Source organism: Phascolarctos cinereus, unplaced genomic scaffold (genome assembly GCF_003287225.1).
Source record: "Phascolarctos cinereus isolate Bilbo 61053 unplaced genomic scaffold, phaCin_HiC Scaffold_2;HRSCAF=192, whole genome shotgun sequence".
Lineage (NCBI taxonomy): Eukaryota > Metazoa > Chordata > Mammalia > Diprotodontia > Phascolarctidae > Phascolarctos > Phascolarctos cinereus.
In genome coordinates, this window is record NW_027555625.1 from 130,866,101 (window position 1) to 130,890,000 (window position 23,900).

Consider the following 23,900-nt stretch of genomic DNA (forward strand, 5'->3'; position numbering starts at 1 on the left):
CCCTTCTTTCTCTTTTTCCTTAAAAAAATACTTATATGGCATGGATCTCTAGAAGGGGAAGAAGAAATGATACCAGGAGAAATTTTTGTAATGTAAAAACAAACAAAAAAAGCAATATAATTATCTTAAAAATTCAGTCATAGAATGTAGACTTGGTAGGATGCTCAAAAATTATCTAGACCAACTCACTCAGTTTACATATAGCATATGTAGGCTCTGGAGCTACCATCTTAATCCCTCAAGGCTCTAGTGTTAGCCTTACGGGATTAAAGGTATATTTCTAATTGGATAGCTCATGAGCCCACACAAGTATACTTCTTCCATGATTATCAGTTGATAGCAAATTAGTTAACTAGACTTAATTCATTTTCACTTATGAAAATGGGAGAAGGGAGGGTCACAAGACATGTGGGGCATCTTCTCATCCTTTCTCTTCCTCCAGATTGCTACATTTATATGTACTCATTTCACAGTTAACACAGTGTGTCATTATCATTATTATTATTATTATTATTATTTTTATGGATGCATCTTCAATCTTCAAACTAGATGCTAAACCCTTTTAGGGCAAGGACCAACTCTTTTTATTCGCAGTGAAGGACAACGTTTTGTGTTCAGTAGATGCTCAATAAATACATATATTACTGTTGACAATAATAATGGTGGAAAGGTGGTGGGGAAAGAAGAGGAGTAGAATAAATCTTTTAAAGGGGAGGAAACCGAAGCTAGAAGAACAGAAATTATTTTCCTCTGATCCTGAAAGCAGCGAGAGATTTAGGACAAACGCTGCATTTCTTTTCCATCAACTCCAAGAGGAAATATGGTATAGCAGAAAAAGCCCCACATGTGAAGTCAGGAGAGCTGAATTCAAATATTAGCCCTGTCATTTACTTGCAGTGTGATCTTAACCAAGTCATTTCATCTCTGTGAGGATCAGTATCCTTATTTAAAATCCTATTCTGATACCCCCATTGTGGTTTGCATAGTAAGCTCTTGTAGGTCCTACAAAGCTAAAAAGATGTTGAAGTCAGGCCCCATGCTAGAATATAGATTTATTATCTAGGGACCAACCTACTCTAGCCAATTACCAAGTTCAGAGAGGCTCATCACTAGGGTGAGTGTAGGATTATGCATTGTTTATCCATACTAACTCTCCGAAACTTTCTACCAAGTCATAGGGAATTGTATTCTGTGTTTTGAGTCTGGAGAAATCACTCACCATTGATGAAATCACGAATTATTGAAATATTGAAGTCTCCTCATATATAAAACAGGGGAAATAAAGCCTGCTCTATGTTCTTCCCTGGATTGGTGAGGGGAAGTGCCCGTCAAAATGTGAACTAAGGGAGTTTTTTGGACCATTCTTGTGCTTTCATTGGTTTGGGGAATCCTGATGAGAAAACTCCCTCTACCAATGTAAATCAGTTGCCTAACAATTTATAGTCTTAAGAGGCTGCCTGGGGGCCACTGAAGGGTTACATATGCCCAGGGTCATATGGTCACCGTGTGTCAGAGGAAGCACCTGAGAGCCCAGGAATTCCTGACTCATGGGCTCTCTATTGGCCTTGCTTGTATCACAAGCTATTATTTTTCATCCTAATTCTTTCATTCATTCATTTATTCATTCATTCAATAAGTGTTTGAATGCTGAATGAACACAGATGATTGATTAACTTCCTTCTTGTTGGGTATAGGCATGCTGCTATATCTAATTTTTTGATCAATATTTAGAAAGCAGAGCATTTCACAAGGTTTTAAATACAAATGAAATATTATTTTTTCTTTAGATTTGGGACCATTTTTAGAGTGTCCTAAGCCTGTAAAAGAGACTGGGAATATGCCTTTGGTTTGCATGAAAGCAGAAAAATCTAATGCTTCTTTACTTTGCAGTGAAGGCCTCACCCAGCCAGGGGATCAATAAAACCCACAGATCATCCTAAGGCTCATTTTAGTTTTTTAACTTTAAAATCTCAGCACCAAGGCTTTTTGCTAGAATGGTGTATCATCCTCCTGTGCTTACTGTCTTAATTCACACTGAAGTAACAGTTAGATTCTAGGGGTAACCTTAAGGAATTGGGATTACTGTCGCTCGCTCATAATTCCTCATCCAGTATTCTCCCCTAGATCAATCAACTAGCTGATGTTTATTTGCTTTTACAAAAGGGCTTTTACTGAGAAGATATAATAAGAATATTAGTTATAAAAGTACCCCCAAATCAGGAGGCTTCCTCTCCCCTCATGTTCACATAATGTCCCTGGGGGAAATGGGTTTATTTTAAAAGTAAAAGGTAGTGAGGCATTCACATAGGCATCATGTGGGGCCAAGGGGTACCACATGACTCCTTGCCCTGAGAGAGTCTTTTACCTTTCTCAGAGTCCATCCCAAGTCCATTTTGGGGGCCAGGAGTTGTTGATAGATGAGCTCTTTCCCTCGTTCACTTTATAGGTCTGGCACTTTATAGGGTGATGGGTCAATCTACTACTGGGCAAAGTCAAGTGGGTCATTTGGCTGCTACACTGGCTCATCACCGGACTTAATTGCTGCTGTTCCTGCCTATAGCTGTCCTTTGGACCTCCAGTAGCTTTGATGTATTTCTTAGCCCCAGTGGTTGCCTGGCACACCCCTCTCAGATGGCTCATTTGCTCAGTATAAACACAAGAGAAGTAAATTCTTCGTGTGTTCACAGACATATGGTGGTCAGGTAGGAGATAGGGCAGCTATCACTACCTCTCCCCTTATCTAGTAGCTCACAGCAATTCTTGCCTCATTAGCCACAAGGAAGGAAAAGCACAAAAGACTGAGGGAGGGGCATATGGATCCATACATATTTGAACTCAGTTCCGGCTCCCTGCCTCATGAGTCTTTTAGTCTTTCTGGCTCCTTAGATAAGCAGAAGACCCTTGATGGACTGGAAACAGGCAGACAATATTGCTTATATTTTGTAATATTCTTATATTGCCATTAGGAAGGGCAAATCTGAACATTCTCTAAAGAATGAGCCCTTCTTAGCTAGACCCGCTATTCTAATGCAAATAGATTGTTTTTTCTGTCTTCCCTAACTCTTAGCGAAAAAAATCAAAAGAAAGATGGCAAGAAGGAATAAGGAAGATTCAAAACAAGGGACTGGAATCACCCAAAGACTGTATAAATTGCTCCTGAAAAAATGGAGAATTGACTTATTAAGAGAGAAAACAAGGTTCGGTGGGAAAAGTGAAGATCTGGGTTTAAATCCCTGAATCCCAGCTCAACTGCTTCACAGTTTTCGTAGCTGTGTCACCTTGGGTAAGTTACTTCACATCATTTTTTTAATTTGTCATGTGAAAACAATACCTGTATACATTAAAATGCCTATTATATATATATATATATATGTATGTATATATATGTATAACTCCAAAAAGGGTCATGAAGAGTCGAACACAACTGAAAGAACCACTAAGCAACAACACATTAAAATAAATCTCTACATTTGTCATCGTTCGGTCATTTTCAGTCGTGTCTGATTCTTCCATGACCCCATTTGGGATTTTCTTGACAAAGATATTGGCATGGTTTGCCATTTCCTTCTTCAGCTCATTTTACAGATGAGGAAACTGAGACAAACAGGGTTAAGTGACTTGTCCAGGATCACACAGCTGGTAAGTGTCTGAGGCCAGCTTTGAACTCATGAAGAGGAATCTTCCTTATTCCAAGCCCAATGCTCTATCCACTATGCCACCTAGCTACTCCCAATCTCTACATACATAAAAATAAAAATATGAAATGATGTATACAAAATGATCCAGAGCAAAGAAAGCAGAACCAGAACCATAGACAATGACAATAAAGCCCAATAGATGGAAAAAGGTTTGGGAAGGGACATAGAACAAATAAGATGTTAATGCTATTATTTTGTTGACTTTATAAAAATACATGCACATAGGGAGTTGTTCAGCAGAAATAGCAGATCAAATTGATAAGCTTACAGGATGGTGAACCTTGGAGATTTTTGTGACTTTTCTCTATGGAGAATGTAGCTGCACCCATTGCCACTTATGATAATATACTATCCAGAGTTTAAGGCAGGTGTTTGAGTCTTATCAACCGTTGACAGAATAATTGCCTTGGGTTATTATCGGTTATGGGGAGGAATTTCATTGACTGGGAGAATAGATGAGAGCCATTTCCTCTGTGCTAGGCCTAAAACCATCAACTAATAAATCCACAAGTATTTATTAAGTGCCTTTAACACATTAGTCACTGTGTGCTGGGGATGCTAGTACAAAAAATGAAATATCTCTACTTAAAAGTTTCTTATATTTTAATGAGGAATGGGGAGAAGCAAGTACATATAAAAATACATATGGCTTAAATACAAAGTTAATAAATATAAGTATATGCAAAGTCAATACAAGATAGCTTGAGAAGGAGGGCACTAGCAGATGAATAAAGAAAGCCTTTAGGGAAAAAATGGTGCTTGAGCTTATCTTAAAGGAAGAGAGGGACTCTGATGCCAAGGTAAGGAGGTCTGAGTGTGAGGGCACTGGAAGCTAAAAGTATCAAGAAAGCGTTCATGACAAGGAATAGTTTACCTATCAGATCTATGGAGAACAGGAGAATTCATGACCAAACAGGAGATAGAGAACATTATGAAAAGCAAAATGGATAATTTTGATTACATTAAATTGAAAAGTTTATGCACAAACAAAGCCAATGCAACTAAGATTAGAAGGAAGGTAGAAAATTGGGAAAGAATTTTTACAACCAGTCTTTCTGATAAAGGCCTCATTTCTAAAATATATAGAGAATTAAGACAAATTTATAAGAACACAAGCCATTCCCCAACTGATAAATGGTCAAAGGATATGAACAGGCAGTTCTCAGATGAAGAAATTAAAGCCATCTATAGTCATATGAAAAAATGCTCTAAATCATTATTGATTAGAGAAATGCAAATCAAAACAACTCTGAGGTACCACATCACACCTATTAGATTGGCCAACATGACAAAACAGGAAAATGATAAATGTTGGAGAGGATGTGGGAAAATTGGAACGCTAATACGTTGTTGGTGGAGTTGTGAAATGATCCAACCATTTTGGAGAACAATTTGGAACTATGCCCAAAGGGCTACAAAAATGTGCATACCCTTTGATCCAGCAATAGCACTTCTAGGGCTATATCTGAAAGAGATCAAACAAATGGGAAAGGGACCCACATGTACAAAAATATTCATAGCAGCTCTTTTTGTGCAAAGAATTGGAAATTGAGAGGATGCCCATCAATTGGGGAATGGCTGAGCAAGTTGTGGTATATGAATGTAATGGAATATTATTGTTCTATAAGAAATGAACAGGCTGACTTCAGAAAAACCTGGGAAGACTTATATGGTCTGATGCTGAGAGAAGTGAGCAGAACCAAGGGGACTTTGTATACAATAGCAGCCACGTTATGCAATGACTAAGAATGTTAATCTGAACCCTTCTCAGCATTACAAGGTTCTAAGACATCTCCAGAGGCCTCAGGATGGAAAATGCTGTCCACATCCAAAGAAAGAACTATGGAAGTCGAATCGCTCTCACTTATTTTTACAAAACTTCAGTTGAATTTTGTTTCATCTTTCTGATGGTTCCTCCTATTGGTTTTAATTTTTACTTACAACTTCACTAATGTGAAAATATGTTTAATGGGTATGTAAATGTAAAGCCTATGTCAGATTGTGCCCCGTCTTGGGGAGGGTGGGGGGGGAGGAGAAAAAGGGAGAAAAAATTTTCAACTCAAAAGCATATGGAAAAATAATTTTAAAAAAAAGTGTTCATGCAGGTGTTACTTGAACGGAGTTTTAAAGGAAACAAGGGATTTTAGCAATCCAAAGTTTGTTTTCCTTCCAAGGGAGTCCAAGTCCTCAGAGTAGCACCACAAATGTCTATATCAGTCTCTAGACTGAAGACCCTTCTAAGACCCCTAACCCTGGGGGAATGATCTCTTTACCATTGTGTTGAGGTCTGGGGCAGAGCTATGAGGTCTAGAAGGTGTGTACCCTAAACATACTTTACCCCTCTATAATCAGCTAGGTCCTGAGGCCTCACTGGCCTCAACTATCAGGTGAGACAAAAGAATCACCACCATTTTTTACTAGTTCCCTCCCATTCTGCTTTCCACTCCTTACCTGGAGGTTTAGGAAGCAGGGTGGTACAGTGGAAAGAGAATTGGCTCTGGATTCCAAGGAATGTGGTGCATATCTCACCTCTACTACTTGACTGACCTTGGACAGGCCTCAGTTTCCTCACCTGGAAAACAAGAGGGTTGTAGCAGGTAGCCTCTGAGATCTCTTTCAGCTCTAGATTTATGATCCCATGATTGATAATAAAATTAGCACTATCATGACTATTATAGAAGGCATGTCAATCTATTGCCTTATGGCTCCACTCAGAATCCCAGTGATTCTGAGTCACAAGTTGCCAAAAACCAAGCTGCCTTCTCTGCCCTGCCCACTATTCTCTGCTCTCTGATGTCTATCCGTGTGACAGAATCACAGAATTTGAGAAGATCTGGGAGGCACCTTGGTGGCCATCTAATCCACCCCATACATGAAAGGAACCTCCATCATAACATACCCAACCAGTAGCCATTCAGCCTGTGCTTGAAGACCACCAAGGAGGGGAACCCACCATCTCTGAGTTAGCCAATTCTATTTTTGGACAGTACTGCTTTTTTTGGACATTTCTACTTTTGGACAGTTAGGAAGTTTTTCCTAAAACCAGGCCTAAATTGTCTCTTTGCAACTTCCGGTTATCAAATGGAACAAGTCGAATCCCTCCTATACATGCAACCCCTTCAAATACTTGAAGATAACCATGATGTCTCTCCCTCCTCCTCCTCTTCCCCTAGGTTCTCTTCTTTAGCTTCAATATCTCCAGTTTCTTCAGTAGATCCTCATATGACATAGACTTAAGTCCCTTAATCATCCTGGTTGCCCTCTTCTGGACACTCTAAAGCTTATTAGTATGCTTCTTAAACTGTAATGTCTAACCTAGAATGAAACACAACATTTCAGATGAGTTCCAATGAGGGCAGAATAGCATGGAAGTATTGACCTGCAACCTAAAGTTGCAGGAGCTTTTTAAACTGCCATATTGCTGTTGATTCATCTAACCAAGTTTCTGCTTAACCATTTAACCATCTTATTTTTGAGAAGTTGGACTTTTCTGTACCCAAGTATAGTCTTGTATTAATTTTTATTGAATTTCATTTTATTGAACTCTATTCACAACTTTTCCTTAATCTACTAGTTTTAATATTCCTATGCTTCTCCTATTCTGTCTTATCCTTCTATTGTGCCCTCTGGAACTCTAGTGTTATTATTAATAAATTGTCCTTTATTTTGGATTTGTGTCCTCTCCTCTTTTGGATTATTTGCATTAAATTTGTGTGTATATATGTCTATATATTCATATACAATTGTATATATGCATTAAATTTAGTTTTTAATGTATATACTGTTTCCCTTCTAATAGAATATAAGCTCCTTAAGGATAAAGACTGTTTTGTTTTTGTGTCCTAAACACCTAGCACATAGTAGGCATTTAATGTGTTTTCTGAATTGAATTGATTGAATTGAATTGAAAGTAGGATTCACTGAAGTGTTGGGGGGTTTGCTTCTTTGGCAACTCTCAGTTGCTTTTTGGCAATTTTCTTTATTATTATGAACTTTACAAACATCAAGAAATGAATATTTCAGCAAACAAGAAAGAACAGAAAAAAAGATTATGTTGAGGTTGGGGATGACTTTTTGGCAACCCCAGATTCACTCTTTAAAAAAGTCTTTATTATTATATAACATTATTTTTATTATTTTATTTATTTATATTGTTATTATGTTATATCTATTATAGCATAAACTTATCAAAACAAATATTTTAATAAACAAAGAACAGAAGAGAGAACTGGATATGAAAATATAATCTCCTGTTATAATTTTTAAAAGTATTTATTAAGCTTAACATGATAGCAGTAATACTGTCTTGCTTTGTCTGGATCCCCTTATGAACATTCTTCTCTTCTGTGAATTAAAAAAAAGTTTCATTGATTTTCTTTTCTTTGTATTATTTTTAAGTCATCCTCATTGCCCACTAACTCTACCCTCTCAGCCATCTCCCAGAAGTTCTTTCTTGTAACCAATAAGTATAATTGAGATAGCTAATTGAGATAGTGGATAGAACACTGGGCCTGGAGTCAGGAATATCTGAGTTAAAATCTGGCCTGAGTTACTTAACTTCTGCCTGCCTCAGTTTCCTCATTTGTAAAATGGAGATAATAAAAGCACCTACCTCTCAGGGTTGTTGTGAGAATCAAATGAAATAATATTTGCATAGCATTTTGCAAACCTCGAAGTACTATATAAATAACAAGAAATAATGATAATATTTGAAATAAACCAAGACTGGTTTATCTGTAAGTGTATATGTGTGTGTGTGTGTGTGTGTATACATACATACATACATACATACATAGATATATATATATATATATATATATATATATATATATATATATATATATTTCTGCATCTCTAGTCTGACTATCTGGACTTTGCCACCATGGCCAGCCCACTCACCCTGGAACTTCCCTGAGCACCTAGATCCTTTTCATTCACCCTCCTCTTCTCCCATTAGTGAATTTCTTCCAGGCTCTCCATTTTGGGGATAGGCCTATACTTCATTCCTACCCCCCCTCCCCAACCTATGTTTCTGACTCCCCAGACTTTTCCCACCACGCCCATGAAGTTAACCTCCTCCCCACCTTTTTTCAGCTCTTTTTATGTGTTGTCTTCTTCATTAGAATGTAAGCTCCTTGAGGGCAGGGAATGTCTTTTACTTGTATTTTTATCTTCAATGCTTAGCACATTGCTTGGCACATAGTAAGCTCTTAATACATGTTGCCTACTTGACTCTAGTCCTTCTGCCAAGAGGTGGGAAGCATGCTTCATCATCAGTTTTCTAAATTCGTGATTGACCACTACTTTGATTTGAGCTTTGGAGTCTTTCAAAGTTGTTTTCTTTTACATTGTTGTGGTCATTAAGTAAATTGTTCTGGTTCTGTTCCCTTCACTTTGCATCAGTTCATATAAGTTTTTCTAGTTTTCTCTGAATCCATTACATATTATTTTATATGGCACAACATTCCATTATATTAATATATCACAATTTATTCAGCCATTCTGTAATTGATGAGTACTTTCTTTTTTCTAGTTCTTTGCAAAAAAATGTACCTGCCACCTACCCTGTCTATCAAATGTATATGTGTTTGTGTGTGTATACATACACACACATGCATATATATCTACATATTTTGCATGTACATAGTCAAGTCAGTTAATAACCATTTATTAGGGGCCTGTTATGTATCAGAAACTGTGCTGGGTATACAGAGAAAAGCAAAATATAGTCCCTGACCTAAATGTGCTCACAGTCATGCATACTCCTCATTAAGGTCAGGGATTAGTGGCAGAAATTGTGAAATCCAATAAATAGAACATGGGATAAATAAACTCAAAACAGTTTCCTTCAAAGAGTGTGGTAACAGACAAGGTTTGAAGTCATGAGGACCTGAGTTTGAATGCTACCTCTCACCCTTACTAGTTTTATGCACTCCAATTAGGTGCTGATTTTTATGTGTCTAAGGAACTTCCCTAAGGCTTATTTATTAAGTCATAGATGAGTTCCCATAGCTAGACTCTCTCATGCAGATAAAATCATAGATCCTTGAAGCATATATTTTCTTTTAGTCAATTATGAAGAGTTCGTAATTTGTAATTTTGTGTAGGATTTCATTCTTTATTTTGTTTGATTATTTCAATACTATAAGTTAACAAGCATTTATTAAGCACTTACTGTGTGCCAGGCAATATGCTAAGCTCTGGGGGTACAAATACAAGCAAAGAGAAAGACCCTGCCCTCAAGTGGCTTACATTTTATCAAAGGAAGACAACAAATAAAAGGAGACCTGAAAAAGAGGGGTAGTTACCCTTGAGCCAGTATTGATGACACCAGAGTTTCAGGGATGGCTGGCCTGGGGCCCATCCCCAAAAAGGGTGGTTCTGGGAAGAACTCACCAATTTGAGAAGGGGCCCATAGGAGCAGAGTCAGGAGGCAGTGTCGTTGTTTTGTTGGGATGATTATCAAGTTTATCATAAAAATCACGTTAGTTCTTAACTGAACCCATCATATGAATGTGAGCTCCTCAAAATAAGGGACTGTCCGACTTTTCTATTTGTATCTCTACTGCTTTGCATGTGGTAAATGTTTAACAAATGCTTTTAAAAATCAATCAATCTATTTACTTACTCATTATTTAATTTCTGTGGTTATGTCTTCCAGTAGTACATCTGCGTTGTAATTTTTACCCATGTTCCCCTAAAGTACTGCAGGCATTTTCCCAGATCTTTTTAGCATTCCATGGGTATTGTTCTAGCACTAAGACTGACTTATCTGTAAGCTCCTGTTCATACTCTATGGCTGGCCCATTTCTTTTCCAATTATACATTACTGGTTGCTATCTTTTATGGTATATCACTGCTCTGTTATGATTCCATGGACACCCACTATGTATCCCTTCATTGTCCTTTGGATCAACCATCATTTTGATTCTTTGGAGATTGTAGTGTTCCATGATTTGCAGTCAAAAACCGTAACTGGAAAAGGGTTGATGTTTTTGTGTCATGGAGCAACAGAGAGAAAAAAAATTAAATATATTTTAAAAGGATGGAAGATGTTATTTTTATTACCATTCCAACCCAGCTCAGCCTAGTTCAGCATCTCTCCCCTTCCTTTTCTGAAATCAAGACCCACAGCTTCAGTCCCTGGAGGGAGTACAGGAACCTGGCGGCAGGTAGATACTCTATAGGACTATCTGTGCCCTGTCTCTCTGTACTAACAGGCCCCTGGAAGAGGTCTGCCAGCCTCCAGGGCTGAGGACTTTTGGCATGTTGCCTGTCCACATAGAAATGTAATCTTTCCTTAGAGATAACAAAGAGCTAGGAGGGTCAGAAAGGATCTGTAGACTTCTTGCTCTGCTACTTTGATGTCTGAGGGAGGTGAAGAGACAAAAGCTTCTCACGCTATAGGACCTGATAACCAGTTGGGGGCCATTCACCTCACCAGCACTTTAGAGACAAGGGGAAGGAATGGGAAAAAGAATGGTGGTTAAAGGCTTTGGACATTGGAGTCAAGACTCTTCCTTCTCCCTCAGCCTTAATATCCAATTGGTTGCCAAAATCTTGTTGATTCTACAATATCTTGTCCATCCCCACCCCCCAATCAGTATTGCCCACTGCAATTATCTTAATTTAGATCCTATTTTTTCTCTCCTATACTATTTAATAAATGGTCTTCCTGCTTCAGTCTCTCCTCCTCTGTCCAAATAATCGTTTATTCACAGGTCTGAGCATGTCACTCCAAAGTCTTCAGTAGATAGTGAGTAGAAAGCTGGTCTTTGGGTTAGGAAGATCTGGGTTCAAGTCCAACCTCTCTTGAGTGTGGGCCTGGAGATAGACTGTTCAAGGATGAGCCTTGCTGAGTTTGGAGAGTCTTGTCACTAATGATTGCTTACTAAGTGATGAATTTTTTGACCACAGATTCATCCCATTCCAGTGCTGGAAGGGACCTTAGTAACTGGGTAGCTCAACTCCTACTTGAGTGAGAATCCCCGCTACAATGCACCCGGTAGATGATCACCCTGCCTTGATCTAGAGTAAAAGGAGAACCTTTCAGGTGTATACCCTGAACCTTCTCTTCTCTAGGCTACATATCCTCAGTTCCTTGTATGGCATAGACTCTAGTGTCTTCACCACTCTGGAGGCCCTCCTTTGCATTTTCTCGAGTTTATTAATGTCCTTCCTAAAATGTGGCACCAAGGACTGAATATCCAGATGTGTCTGACTAAGGGAGAGGACAGAAGAACCTCTTCATTCTAGGTATCTCTGCCTCCTTTGCTACAGCACAAAATGGCATTCAGTTGTACGGCTGCCATATTGCTGCCTCATATTAAGTTTGTTGTCCATTAACACTGCCCCCTCCCAAGACTTTTTTTTCGGACAAATTGCTATCAACGGGGGTTGAGAGGAGGGGGTAAAATCACATTCTGTTGGAGTAAAGGATGTCTTCCACACTTACTGATCCCAAGGCAGAACTGGAACTTTCAGTCAATGAGGGAAAGAATTATAATTTCTTAAGTTTTGGTATATTGGTTTATTTTTCTCCCACTTTATGATGGAGACTATAGTGTGTTTTGGCAAGGCAGTGTTCTATGGAAGCAGAGTTCTAAGAGCAGGTCTACAATTAGCTTAGTGAGGAGTAATCATAGCTCATAGTTTTCTAGGTCTTGAAGGTTTACAAAGGTCTATACTTACAACAACCATGTGAACTAGATAGGTGCAAGTATGAGTCCCATTTCACAGATGACAAACTGAGTATCAGGGAAGTTAAATGATTTGTCCAGTATCACCCGGCTAGTCAAATGTTAAGGCAGAGACCTAGACTCAGATCTTTTGCTCCAAAACTCTTTCCATTACTCTACACTTCCCCCCTAGTGAGCCAAGTAAGCGGGACATAGAGCTTATGACACTCCATCTATCTCATTGCTTCCTTTTCCCACTCCCAGATGGCTCTAAGGGTTCATTCAAACTTCTGCTGTTGGCATGAGAAAGTGTAGGAGTGGTTCCTTTATTTAAAAATATACAAAGCAAAACAAGAAACCCTCAACACATTAAAGCTGGGCTGAGAACTGCTAGCTCCACTCACTGAGTGGCTACCAAATGGCCGCCAGATGGTAACAGGCTGTCCTCTCCTGAACTGCAGGGGCCTGCCTGAGGCAAAAGGCTTTGCAGCCCACCTGCTACCAGAGACCCAAGAACAATCCATCATAGGGCAAAGCCAGTTGCCCATCCCCATCCACACCTGCCACCCAGAATCTCTACACATTTCCACCATTTTGTAGTAAACCCCCAAACTTGGGCAGCATCAGAACTGAGACCTGCCTGCTCCCAGTACTGACCCCATTTCTACCCAGTATGAGCTCTGAAACCCTGGAGATGGGAGTTCTGTCTCTCTCCCACTATGGCAGGGAGGTACTACCTTCATGGTATTGACTTTGCCAGAGTGAGTCCTGGTAGGCTTGAAATCAATCAAAAAAACAGAGCAAGAGCTAGCAGACAGAGAAGAGACCCTGGAGCCAGAAAGGAAGAAAAATTCCCTTCTTTATAGGATCTTTGGGGGAGCAGGAAAGGCTTCCTTAAGGTTAGCCCTCTGTCCCCATCCTCCTCAAGCGTGGATAGGAATGAACCTCCATTACCAACCATTGCTGGCCAAACAAAAGTGAAAATGAATGAGAGCATCCATTTTAGCCGCTTGTTTTCTTTTTCCATTTCCTTCTGCCATATTTATATGTCAGGGCTTCAAGGATCTGGGATGTGGTTTGTGAAATCCACCACTGTAGAGCAAAACACCTTTACGTACAATTTTATGAGTTATCCCCATGAGAGCCTGTCCCATTCCATATCAGTAATTGTGAGACTTCAGGTTTCTAAAAAAAAGGAATAATAATGTTGTAACTAACACAAAGTGAAGCTTTGGGCTTAAAATGAAAAACCTGGTATAAGGAACATGGAGTTTAGAGGCAACAAGGTAAAGGTTACAAACCAGGGAGGTTACTGCTACATAGTATGTAATGATCTTCAGATTATGGCAAGAAGAGGAAGTGGGTCATCAATGGTCTTTTGGTGAGGCTGCCCTTGGACTTGGTACACCCAACTTTGCCAGGTTCTCCATCATGCTTCCTACTCTATGTGTAGGATGGATGGGGTCCCATCATCTTCACAACAGGACAGGTTGATGGGGATGCTAAAGGTTATGGGTTTTTTAGAGAAGGGTTAGGATCTTGCTTAGGACCGTCTGCTTAGCATCCTGTCTCTGATGGCACAAGTAGAAATATGTTAAGTAGTGACTTGAGCACTAAGTGAGGAATGCAAGGATGGGGTATGGAAGTTTCCAGAAAAGGTAGAAAAGGGGGCATTTCCAGAGCAGAAGCAGGCTGCTGCAAGTGAGACTTGTGGTTCTAAGAGGGATAGTCTTTCAATTACTTGAAGATAGTTGCTAGTTTCTGTTAAGTTTTTACTTCTCTAGGCCAAATATCTCCAAGTGTTTCAATTTTACCCATATTAAATGGTCTACAGTTCCCTCACTATTCTGGTTGCTTTCCGTTGAACATACTCTAATTGTCCAATGTCTTTTCTAAAAAAGTGGCACCAAAAGTTGGACAAAATACTCCAGACATAGACTGACCAGGGAAGAGTATGGGGGTGGAGGAAGGGAGCTAGGAGGCCAGCATCATCTCTCTCATTTTGCCTTGTATAATGGTTATTTGTGTACTTGACTTATCCCCTAGTCTAAGACAAAATAGCTGGCTTCTACCTAGTGCTATAAGGTTTACCAAATACTCCGTGGAGTAGATTGTAAGCCCCTTGACAGTAGTAGCCTTAATTTTCTTTGCATTCCTGTTAGTCCCTAGGGCAGTGACTTGTCCCGGCTCTAGACACTTGACATATATTTGTTGAATGGAAGTGAATTGCTTCTCAGCATTTACTGGAGCCTGGTCATGTTCTGCTTGGCTAAGTGAACTACAGTTCTCAATAGGAAATTTGGAAGTGTGCCAATCCCTGTGTCAGTGGGCGCCTCTGTGTCAGCCTCTCTCCCATGGAAAGAGGAGACAGAGGTGAAGTGCAGATGATGGGGACCCAGCTACTAAATAGCATGCTGCCAAGGTGTCTCCTTGCCTAGGTGAAGGGACACTGCAGGCTCTTTCATAGGAAGGCAGCTGAATGAGACATTTCTTAGAGCATGTGGAAAGGAAGCAGTTCGACTAAATAAACATTCACTAAGTAGTCATGCATATACAGAGCACTGTGCTAGGCACTGGAAGCAACCTAGATAAAGCTCCCAGGTGTTCCTGGATTTCTTTTGCTAAGGTCTGATCCTGTAGTTGAATAGCTTACTTTGGGGTCTGCCAGGCCACCTGTTTGGCCTTGCTAGCTGTTCTATCTAGCCAAAGTAAATTCATTCCTTAGGAAGTATAAAGGAAATCCACACAACACCAGTGAGTTGGTTTTAAATTTGCTGTCAGCTTTTGGAGGTCATGGAAAAGCGGGGGCTATTCCTGGCTAGTAGTGGGAAGGAAGGTAAATACAGTGACCTATACTAATTTCCCTTCCTCATTTTAATCTTAAATTGTGAAAAATAATCAAACCACACTAAACTAAATTCACAACAGTCTGGTTCATTGAAAACAAAAACAAAGAGCTCCCCTTCTCACCCCGCCCCCTCCCCTTTATAAACTAATTCAATCATTTTGAATCATTTTGATAACAAAGACCTAGCCCAAGGGAATGGTTGCATCTGTGTTTTGGGGGTAGCAGGGGAAGGTTGAAATCTGACACTTGAGGACCTGGACTGCCCTTTGTTTTTGGGTGTCACTAGGTTTATGGGAGAAGCAGATCTAACTGAGACACCTGGTCTCTCTCTATCATGTTCAAATTTGACTATTCCCCTTTGGAGGCTTTGTCAGAGAATTGTGAATCTGTATTTCTTACTGCAGTTACGGTATGCATTAGAATAGGAAGATAGAAAGCTCTCCCCCACTCCCTTTTTAAAAAAATATCTTTTAAAGAAAGAACCTTAAGGAGACTCCATCAAATAGGACCAAAAGTGTATTTTAAGAAACCGTATCTCTGTTACTAACCGGGCCACTGAGAATTAAGATGGAAAGAATCACGCAAATCTAATGTGCTTTTCCACTGGGTTTTCGGCCGGGTTATTTTTCATTCTTCAGCTCCTTGCCCCTCATTTGGTCTCCCTCCCTGTCTGTCATTCAAACTGCCCCGGGGAAGAGATGGGAAGAGGGGAATATGGTCCTCTGACTGAAGAAAGCATCAGGTTTGGGGAGCTAGTGAATTCTAATCTTTTCCTTCTGTATCTACATATGCCCACTAACCCCACCAACAGCTTATTTGTCTGGCTCTGCTTTTTGCCTACAGAAGAGGGTTCAACCCCCCCCCACCTCCGCCTCCCCAGGGGTATAATATGCCTTACAGGTTGCCATACCTCTGGCTACGCTTATTACCATAACTCGAGAGCCAAGGTTTTGAAAGCAAATGAATTTCACTAAAGTGCCTGCTCAAACCCATAGTAAAAAGCCTGAATGGAGAGGCGGGGGCGGACGGAGATCAATTTGGGAACACAAGTATTCAGTACATACTCCAACCCCTGGTTTGCCACCAATACTTTCCTTGCGTTGGAAGGGTACCCTCCCCCTCTCCCCTCTTGCGCAGGCATCCTGGAGATCAGAAACGAGGCTTGAAAGTACTCTCTTAATGATTTAGTGGAGACTCAGCCCAGACTTGCTGACGTGAGCTCAGCTCTGTGCCTTCTTCCTTCCTGCATTTTTATTGAAGCCCTGGGAAGGGAGCCAGGATATTTGATGATGTTTGTTTCTACAGATACTGCACTCCCTTTTTTTTCTTCCAGATCAGATTATCGTATGTGTCAGTGGCAGCAGAAACAGAGTATTGATGACAGGCAGGGAATTGCTATGAAATACATCAGGACAATAAATAAATGGGTTGATTCAGACTATAGGGCTCTGCTGTTCTCACAAATTTAAGCATTCTTCTTTTGGTTATGGCTGCCTCCGTGTTCCAAGGCAGCATGTCATAGAGCAAAGGAAGCCCTGGACTTAGGAGAGGTAGGTTTGAGTTTTGGTTCTCTGTGATCTTGGGGCTGGTCACGTTGGTACTCAGAGACTCAGTCTTCCTTATCTGTAGAATGGGGGAAATAATCCCTGCAATGGTTCATAGTTGTTGTAAGAGAAGAGTGGCAAAGTCTTTATCTAAATATTAGTTACCGTTATAGAAGGAGAGAGCTGATATTATCATAGGTGGGTGGTATAATGGAAGGTTATCCAAGCCCAGTGACCTTGGGCAGGCTATTTTACTTATCCAAGTCTGTTTCCTCATCTGCAAAATGGGGATAATGCTCTCTGCACTATCCACTGGGCTGTTAGAAAAGCCCTTTGTGGTTGAGTGTGCCATTGATTATCATTAACTATAATAGAGCTGGAAATGAACATTAGAAGGCATCTCATCTCTTGGCTAATATGACAAAAAATGGAAATAACAAATATTGGAGGGGATATGGAAAAGCAGGGACACTAATGCATTGTTGGTGGAGTTGTCAACTGATGCAGCTACTCTGGAGAGCGATTTGGAACTATGCCCAAAGGGCTATAAAACTGTGTATACCCTTCCACTCAGCAATACTACTACTAGGTCCATATCCCAAAGAGACCAAAGAAAAAAGAAAAGGACCTATATGTACAAAAATATTTGTAGCATCTCTTTTGGTGGTGGCAAAGAATTGGAAAGTGAGGGGGTATATGTCCGTTGGGGAGTTGCTGAACAAGTTGTGATAGAATACTATTCTGCTATGAGAAATGATGAGCAGGATGCTTTCAGAAAAGGCTGTGAAGACTTAATATGAACTGATGCAAAGTGAAGTGAGCAAAACCAGAAGAACATTGTACACAGTAACAGCAATATTGTAAGGCTGGTCAGCTGTGAATGACTTAGCTATTCTTGGCTATCAATGATCCAAGACAATTCCAAAGAACTTATGATGAAAAATTCTATCCCCTTCCAGAGAAACAGCTGATATAGTCTGAATGAAGATAACTTTTCTTTCTTTCTTTCTTTCTTTCTTTCTTTCTTTCTTTCTTTCTTTCTTTCTTTCTTTCTTTCTTTCTTTCTTTCTTTCTTTCTTTTCTTCTTTTTTCTTTTTTCTTTCTTTCTTTCTTTCTTTCTTTCTTTCTTTCTTTCTTTCTTTCTTTCTTTCTTCTCTCTCTCTCTCTCTTACTTTCACAACATGGTCAATATAGAAATATATTTTGCATGATTTCACATGGATAGTTGATATAAAATTTCTTGCCTTCACAATGGGTGGGGGAGGGGTAGAAGGGAAAAGTTTAGGACTCAAAAGTTTTAAAAAATGAATGTCAAAAATAAATAAATGGTATTTTTTTTAAAAAAAGAAATAATCAGATCTCAACCCCTTCATTTTGCAGATGAAGAAACTGAGGACTAGAGGGAGGCAAGTGTCTTGCCTAAAGTCACATACCCATAGTAAGTAGGGTAGTCAAAATCTGAACCCAAGTCCTTGGATGCTAAATATATTAAGGACCCTTTAAACACTAAGCAGCTGCTTTATAACCCTGCTGCCCCAGATCTTTCAGATTGCCTTATAATACATAGTCTTGATGATCGGAGGAACTGTTTTGCAAAATAAGACTATAGCTACAAATACAATTAGTATTTATTAAGCTCACCAGACCAGGTGTGTTAGGAACTAAGGGAAATACAAAGTTTACCTGCCTTCAAGAAACTCTAGACTTGGATAGAATCCCTCTTCTTGTTTCTATTTTAGGTGGACTCTATGAGGTAGACTTTTATTTGGACTCTATAAAAGAGGGATCATTCAAACCCTGTCCCTGATTATTATCTGTGTGACCTTGGTCAAGTCACTGAGCCTCATTTTCTCCATATATAAAATGAGGGTGTCCGACTCAATGGCCTCTGAGGTTCCTCTCAGCTCTAGACCAATGATCTCTCAATTACTTCATATAATCTCTAAAGAAGTTGTCTCAGGAGACAAAGATTAGAACAACAAGGAAAAAGTCCAATGCTCCCCTCAGCCTTCTTGCTGAAGCAAGAAGTATCCCAAAGAGACCAAAGAAAAAGGAAAAGGACCTATCTATACCTATATATAGTGGGCTACCCTTGGAGTTAAGTGGACATTGGCTCTTCCTTCATCTGCTGGATTGGGCTGAGCTGGGCTGGCCTGGACTTGATGGGCCAATGCATTGGCTCTTTGAGAGTGTGGACTAAAAGTCATTGAGTGAGAAGGAAGATCTTCTGGAGAAAATAGCAGGCTTTCTTCTCAGCAATATAATGATCCAAGACAATTCCCAAAGATTCGTGATGGAAAATGCTATCCACATCCAGAGAAAGAACTATGGAATCTGAATGCAGATCCAAGAATACTATTTTTATTTGTTTTTTTTTTTTGGTGTCTGTGTGGCTTTTCTCTTTTGTTCTGTTTCTTCTTTCACAACATGACTAATGTGGAAATATGTTTATATGATTGCACGTGTATAACCTATATCAGATTGCTTGCCATCTTGGGGAGAGGGGATGGGAGGGAAGGAGGGAGAAAAAAATTAAAACTCAAAATCTTAGAAAACATGGATGTTGAAAACTATCTTTATATGTAATTGGAAAAAATAAAATACTATTTACCAAAAAGAAAAGAAAATAGCAGGTTTATTCCCATAGACTTGTCCTAAAGATAATACTGAGAGTTATGCTGGAGTGGGCCCTAGAGCAAGAGGTGGGGTGGTGGTGGGTAGGACTACAGTAAAATCCTGACTCTGTTCTTTACAATGGTGTGACCTTGATAAAGTCACTTGCTTTCCCAGAGCTAGGTACCAAAGTGCATAGCACACCCAACCTGGAGTCAGGAAGACCTGAGCAAGCACTTACTAGCTGTGTGACCCTGGGCAAGTCACTTAATCCTGTCTGCCTCAGTTTCCTCATCTGTAAAAATGAGCTGGAGAAGGAAATGGCAAACCACTCTAGTATCTTTGCCAAAAAAAACCCCAATATGGGGTCATGAAGAGTTGGACACAACTGAAAAAATCAACTGAACAGTAAAAACTGAAAGATCCCTTTTAACTCTAGTTAGTTTTATGAATCCATAGTATTTTCTGTTAAACTAGACCTTTTCTGAGCACTCAGACTTCTCAGCGATAGCAACAACTCGCATTTCATGGTGCTTCGTTGTTTACAAAATGTTTTCTTTGCAAACCTTCCTATCCCCATTTTATAGGTAAAGAAACTGAGGTTCACAGAGGTTGAGACTTGTTTAGGGTCACACAGCTAATTAAGAGTCAGAGGGGACTCTTCCAACTCCCAAACTGAAGCGCTTTACATTTTACGCTGCTTCCTACTTATGTATGTACTTATAATAAGGGGAGAGAGGGGATAGGAGAGGGAGAGAGAGAGAGAGAGAGAGAGAGAGAGAGAGAGAGAGAGAGAGAGAGAGAGAGAGAGAGAGAGAGAGAGAGAGAGAGAGAGAGAAAGCGAACAACCTTTTCTCACTAGCCCCAAAAGAAAAAGGGGAGGGAGGGAAGATGAAGAAAGAAATAGACAGATTGGTAATTCCTAAACGCTTTTTGGCAAGTGTCTTCATTTTGTTTCTGTATTCCTATTTCCCCTCCCCCCCGCTCATGTCTCACAGCCAGGTTTTAAAGTAATATTACAAAGCTCCAGATTTATTGAGTGTCTACAATGTTATGTGTACCCGCTCCTGCCCTTTCCCTCACTTCCCTCCTCTCAGACAGCTTCTGCCAAACCTAATTAATAACAGCTCACATTTATACAGGGCTTTGTAAATTGAAAGCTCTTTCCTCAAAACAATCCTGTGAGGTGGGGGTGTAACTATTGTTATCCCCATTTGACAGATGGGGAACTTGAGGCACAGGTCGCAGAAGTTAGTCCATAGAGGAGCCAGGAATTACTGAATACCCTATGGCTGCCTCTCTTCAAAAAATCCTTGGCAATCCCTTTTTAATAAGGAAGGCATTGTGTTTATGGTTCAAATCCTGCCTCTAATTCATAAATTCTAGCTATGGTCACTGTGTGATGTTGGATAAGTCAACTAGCCTCAGTTTCCTCATCATAAGATGGTTAGCTCTGAGTTCTGATAGTAGTCCCTACTCCTTACTCCATATTCACCTTAGCTTTTTATTCTTTAAGGAATCCTTATGTAAAACTCCTCCGTCTGACCTCAAGGCATTTTGTACTTTCTCCCCAGGTATGTTTTCATTTGTATCAGATTTGTCTGTTAACCTCCATTGACTCCCCATACTTTCCCCCTTCCCTCCCTCCACACCTGTTGCTTTCTCAGACCCAAACTCTCCGCCCATCAATCTTCTATGTGTATCCCTAGAACAGAATAAAGGTAAGCTCTTTGATGGTAGGGACAGTCTATGCGTATCCTGGTGTAGAAGTGACCCTAGGCTCTCCTAGTTTCTGCCCAGAGCATAAGCTGTAGCAGGTTCTTTCTGAGCTGAAATGGCTTCAATTAAAAAATATTTATAACAGCCCTTTTTTGGAAAGGCTAAGAAGCAGAAATTAAGGGTGTCTCCTGAACACAGTATGACATATGGGGCAGTTAGGTGGTGTGGTGGATAGATTGCTGGGTCTAGAGACAAGAAGACCTGAGTTCAAATGCTGCCTCAGACATTTACTAGCTATGTGACCCTGGGCAAGTCACTTCATTGCTTTCTTCCTCAGTTTCCTCATCTATAAAGTGGGGATAATAATAGCACCTATCTCGTAGGATTGTTATGAGAATCAAATGAGATAATTGTAAAGTACTTAGCACAGTTTTGGCACATAATAATCACTGTACTGTGTTAACTATGATGATGATGATGATGGTGATGATGATGATGATGATAAAAGTTGTTGTTCAGTTGTTTCAATCAAGTCTGCCTTTTGGGATTTTCTTGGCAAAGATACTGGAGTGGTTTGGCATTTCCTTCTCCAGCCCATTTTACAGATGAGGAAACTGAAGCTTTTAAGTGACTTGCCCAGGGTCTCACAACTATTACATATCTGAGGCTGGATTTGTACTTGGGAAGATGAATATTACCACTTGAGGCACCTAGCTGCCCATGAATGAATGTAATGGAATACTAGTTTGCTCTAAGAAATGATGAAAGGGATGGATTCAAAGAAACCTAGGAAGACTTGTGTCAACTGATGCAGAATGAAGTGAGCAGAACCAGGAGAACAATTTATACAAAGACAAAGGTAGTGTCAAGACAGACAACTGAAAGATTGATCGATGCAATGACCAACCACAATTCCAAAGGGTGGATATTGAAGCATTCTACCCACCCCCTGACACGTAGGTGATGGTTTCAAAATGTAGAATGAGGTATACATGGCCAATGTAGGAATTGCTTTGCTTGACTACGTGTATTTCTTTCTTTCTTTTTGGTGAGGCAATTGGGGTTAAATGACTTGCCTAGGGTCACACAGCTAGTGTCAAGTGTCTGAAGTCACATTTGAACTCAAGTCCTCTCGACTCCAGGGGCAGTGCTGTATGCATTACACTACGTAGTTGCCCCTGATCATGTGTGTTTCTTGCAAGGGTTTTCTTCTTCCCACCTGAGAGAGAGAGGTGGGTGGGAGAAAAATAAAGGCTTGTTAACTTAAAAAAAAATTAGAGAAAGGCTTTGAGGAGGGGCAGCTGACAGACAGTCTGCTAACTGAAGTCCAATGAGCTAAGGTCAGAGAGACATTGCCAGAGAGTAAATCTCTACAGTATGAATATTTTGGACACAGCAAATTCATGAAGACTATCTACTAAAGCTTTGAAGTGTTGGAATTTACTTTAGTAGAGAAAGCACCCCACTCAATGACATTATGAATCCTAGAAATATTAAAGCATTATTTGTAAATGTTGCCTTTCAGCCAGTTGGTGACAAGCTCCATGAGAGTGGAGACTCTCTCATTAATCTTTGCCTGGGGATGAGCCATCTTGATTGGTAAATTGGAACTCCCTGTGTCTAGCTGGCTCCAGACCAGACCATGCTTCACATTCCATCCAGCTGTTTACTTTAGTCATCTTGCCATTTGCCCTACAAGAATACCACATCCTTTCCCCCAACTCTACCTCCCCCCCCCGGCCCCCCCCCCACTTGGTCCTTTTGTTATCAGCACAGTAGGAATCAAATAAATACTAGATATTAGATAGCTTTTAGAAAGGGCATGTCCTTCAACTCTATGTATCAATTCACCATTCCTGTGATTTCCCAGACCAAAACTGACCATCCCTCCATTCTATATTTCTCCCTATTAGAATAAATATAAGCTCTTTGAGGGCAGAAGCTACTTTTTCTATTTCTATTCTCAGTGCTTAACACCATGCCTGGAATATACTAAGTACACTTAATAAATGCTTTTTTCATTCATTGATTCATTCTTTATATTTCCTTCTTGGCCTAGTACACCACTGTATGTAATAAGAACTTAATAGATAATAGTTTACATTTATATAGAGCTTTAAGATTCACAAAGCACTTCGTGTATATTCATACTAATGATTATATCTCCCACTTATATAGCTTTTTATCCTTTACAAGCCTGGGGCTGAGGTAGTGTCAAGTATAATTACACCTCATTGTGTAAGTGAGCAATTGAACTCAGGTAAAGCGACTTGTTAAAGGTCACACAGGATGATTCAAACCCAGTGCTCTTTCAACTATGCTATGATGCTTCAAGGTTTGTTGAGCAATGAATAAAGTTACCAATGATCTCTTGTGAAATCCAATGGCCCTTTTCTCATTCCTCATTCTTCAGGTTCTCAGTTCACCAACCAGTCTCTCCTGATTCTCCTCCTACCTATCTAAACAGTCCTCAGTCTCTTTTATTGAATCCTCCTCCAAATGATACCCTATAACTATAAGTGCCCCTCTGGGTTCTGTCCTGGTTCCTCTTCCCTTCTCCTCTATACTACTTCATTTGGTGATTTCATCAGCTTCCTTGGATTTAATTATTATTTCTATGCTGATGATTCTCATATCTACCTATCCTGCCCCAATCTCTCTGCTGACTCCTCCTTCTGTCCTCTGACAAGGCCACCACTCTGATGCTGGCCCTCACCACCTCGTGCCTGGACTGCTAGAACACCTTGCTGGTGGGTCTCCCTGAATCTCCCCTCTCCAATCTATCCTCTATTCAGGTGTT